The following is a 3,752-nucleotide window of genomic DNA, read 5'->3' as shown; positions in this document are numbered from 1 at the left end:
GAAATCTACTGTGCTCCCCCAGAATGCTACCGAGTGGATTTTTGATTATTGGATTAGATTTTGAGATATTGATCATAGAGTGTTTTTTAACATAGTGTATTTAACTTTAAACACAAAATGAATCTGTTGAGGGCCAAGTGTCGTATACCAATCGACTCAGTTCGTCTAAATGAACATAGCCTATATACATGTGTATGTGTGTATTTACGTTAGTATTTGTAAACATGTTGTTTATATGTGTAGTATATCAAAATCGAACAAAAAAAAACCAAAAAATATCCCACCTTTCACAGAATGCATTATTTGATTTAAGTGTTTACAAGTACAACTGAAAGCTCCAAACCCTTTTGAAAATCATACTGAGCGAGTTTTTCATTGATGGCTTGATTTTTAGAATATTTACCAAAAAATTTTTAAACATGGAGTATCTTACCTTTTAGATCATCTCTCTCTATCCTTTTTTATATCAATATCTCTCTTTCTCTCGCTCTCTCTTTTTTTTCAACTACTGTTTAGTTCTCAGAAGAAACTAAGAATAAAAGACATCTGTGCATGATTTTCATACTCTGTGTAGTTCTGTAGTACTGGTGAAAATAAATGAACCTTTTATTTTTAATAGCTTTTTACTAACAATATTCAATAGATTTCAGAGGAAACTGCAATACTTATTTAAGTCCGGTTCTCGTTCACTTAATACACTTCCCTTTACTGCCGGTTACCGCAAGTCAGTCCCATCTGTAACTTTGTCAATTTTGAGTTAGCATCGTATTTTGGCCTAGCTTTGAGTATATTTTCAGATGTACCGATAAAAAATAGTGGTTTGTTCAACAAAAGTGGAAATCAATACCAAGTCGAACTGTCACATTAGGCAAAGTAACCGCAAGTCAGTCCCAGAAGAAAAATAACTTAAAGTCAGTCTCGATTTACAAAAAAAAAACATGCATAATACAACAGTTAAATGAACGGGGAGTAAAAAAGAGTTCGATACGACCGTTTAGATGAAAATTAGTTATCTAGTAATATTTATCAATTATTGGGATTATTTTTTAGTTTGAATTGGTGATGAATTTATGTGGAGCAATTTTCTGCTAATACGAATTCAAGTCAATTTTTTTTCTTGGTTCGCTTCTTCGTACATCTATCCGCAAAATCTTGAGTATCGGAATTACTTCCATCAGAATCCAGGGAATCGTTCCTAGAAATCTCCAAAGGTGATGCTCGAACCTCAAATGGATTTGGATCATCTGCAGTCCCGGCTTCAGTTTCTTTATCCGAGTCCTCACCGGATAAGCTTTCATCGGTTCCGTACATCATGAGATTTTCCAACGTCGACATTTCTTAAAAGGTTCTCATGGACACACACTTCCTAACAGCGAAGGATTGACAGTTTTCCACGGCAACGAACAACAACACGTCAACACGCACTATAGTTTCAACATGGCAATGTGACTGACTTGCGGTTACTTTTCTCTTCGGTGTAGAATATAACGGCAAGTCAGTCACACTCAAGGTTTTTATCATAAAATCAATTATATCAATGGTTTTTACAACGTAATCAGTGCAGGCTAGTATGCAAACTATTTTCTAGCATGAATATTGTCAAAATAATTCATCTTAAATAAGTGATAACTGAGCGTGAATGAAATATCTTTCGAAGCTGTTTTCTCGTTTTAACATTTTTACAGATGGGACTGACTTGCGGTTACCGGCAGTTTAATGTAATATAAATTTTGTTTTTTAAATTCATTTTAAATTTATTTAAAGGTCAATGAAAAGAGAGTATCCATGTTATCCCGATCCTCGTTTTGGCAGCAAGTTTTATAAAGTTCTGAAAGTGTTTCAGATATTACCATACAGCCTAGGTCTCTAACAAGAGTTACGTTTACGAGTACACTTTAAACAGTCAAAATTCTTAAGTCTTGCGAAAAACTTAATTTTGAAAAAATGCATTTGAAATAGAATTAATTTAACAACTCTTAACAGCATCTGATGTGTACTGGAAATTGACATTTCAACAGCAGTTATAGGAAATTCAATGAAATCTTTTAGCACTTGACCCTCTCAGATTTTATTAAATTTTTGGTTGATTTCTTGAAATAATCACAGATATCCTTGCGCAGGGGCCATGCTAATCTTCTATGTATCGTTTCAAATTTAGTATATGTCCTACTATGAAAAGTCTAATCTAAAATGATATATAATCGAGTCCGACCTATATATGAGTACAGTGACGTTTTTATTATACCAGGAATATAAAAAACTCGCATCATATATTCAAAACATGTTTATTCCATGTTACTTCCAAAAGGTTCGGAATAGTTATGCTTTTGGCTATCAGAAATTCGTTATTTAGAGTGAAAAATAAATCCAGCAGAAATTATCAAGGTGTATTTTTTTTTCTATTAATTGGAAATGTAAATATTTTCAAACAAATAATAAGTTCGAAAGAGAAAGGCTGGGTCTCAAAGCTAGGTAGATTAATTTTGAGTTTTTAGTCAATCTGTAGTTTTGTCCAATATGTTATCTTCGCCACTTTTGTCAATTTGGCGTTCCATTTTTGTAGTTTTGATCTTGAATGATCAAGTTATGCCATTTATAAAAATCCTGACATTTTATCATGTAGGTCAGATTGTGTTATTGTCATTTTTGGTATTATAGCTATTGATGTCATTTGTGTCTTTTTGTCAGTTTTGTCATATACGTCATTATTGCCATTTTCGTTTTGTTCTTATCTTTATCATTCTGCTCTGTTTTTTAAATTATTGTAATGTTTATGTCCAGTACAATTAAACTATTGCCACATTTTCCCTATTTTTGCTATTTAATTTTAGTCATATTTGAATTTTCTGTCATTCATGTCCTTAATCAATTTTTGTGATTTGGAAGTTCTAGTTTTTTTATTATCATTTATTTAATTTTTACCCTTTTTGCCATTTATGTTATTATCGTCATGTTTTTCATTGTATCTTTTGCCTCTCTTATTATTTTCCTTTTTCCTCAGTGTATCATTTCCGTTTAAAATGATCGTCACTGCTTTGAAACTTTTGTTTATGTTTGAATTTCAATTTCCGTCAATTTTGTCATATATATCATATTTCCATTTTTGTCATTTTTGTACTAATTATCAATTAATTTGTTTTATTAGTTATTTTTGTAAATATCAATATTTTTTCCTTCAATTTAATTTGTTATGAAATTTTTGTTGTTTTATTAATTCTTGTAATTTTTTGTCATTTTTGATGATTTTACTACGTGAAATTTTTGACCTTTTTATGTTTTCGACGTTTGTGATGACGGTTACATTTCCCATCAGTTATGATTCTCTATTGAAAAAAAGTATTCAAGAACTCACTAATTGTTTGGTGAGAAAATAGCGATTTGAAAATTTCTAATAAATTAAATTAAATGGTCGTGAACCAATTTTTTGCGTAAGAGATTTTCTAACATTAACATAACATACTGAACAAAATAAACTTTAATAAACATTACAAAACACCAATATACCCACTAGAATAATACTTCTTTTGATCCGTTCTCTTATGCATCAAAAAATTCTTTCAATTCTTATCAGGAAGTGGAGATAATATATCAACTTTCGGTGAAAAAAGTATCATGAACGTTTGAATTACTGAAAATCTTTTTATTCTTATTACTTTTTCATACATATGAAAGTAAAATAGTATTCAGCAGAAGGATAACAAACATAGGTAGAACAATTGAGTTTGATGCACTCAAATTAACCAAGAAGATAA

The 3,752-nt window shown here is 30.7% G+C and overlaps 1 non-coding gene across 1 annotated transcript; it reads right to left on the bottom strand.

Annotated features, from left to right (window-relative positions):
- Positions 1-2,073: 2,073 nt before the first annotated feature.
- LOC129726277 (U6 spliceosomal RNA) lies at positions 2,074-2,181 on the bottom strand. The gene has a single exon (XR_008728319.1). It is a non-coding gene; the product is annotated as a U6 spliceosomal RNA (small nuclear RNA).
- Positions 2,182-3,752: the final 1,571 nt, after the last annotated feature.

Source organism: Wyeomyia smithii, chromosome 2, assembly GCF_029784165.1.
Source record: "Wyeomyia smithii strain HCP4-BCI-WySm-NY-G18 chromosome 2, ASM2978416v1, whole genome shotgun sequence".
NCBI classification, from domain to species: domain Eukaryota; kingdom Metazoa; phylum Arthropoda; class Insecta; order Diptera; family Culicidae; genus Wyeomyia; species Wyeomyia smithii.
Note: the sequence above shows the minus strand (reverse complement) of the source record. Positions and strands in the feature narration are given on the sequence as shown.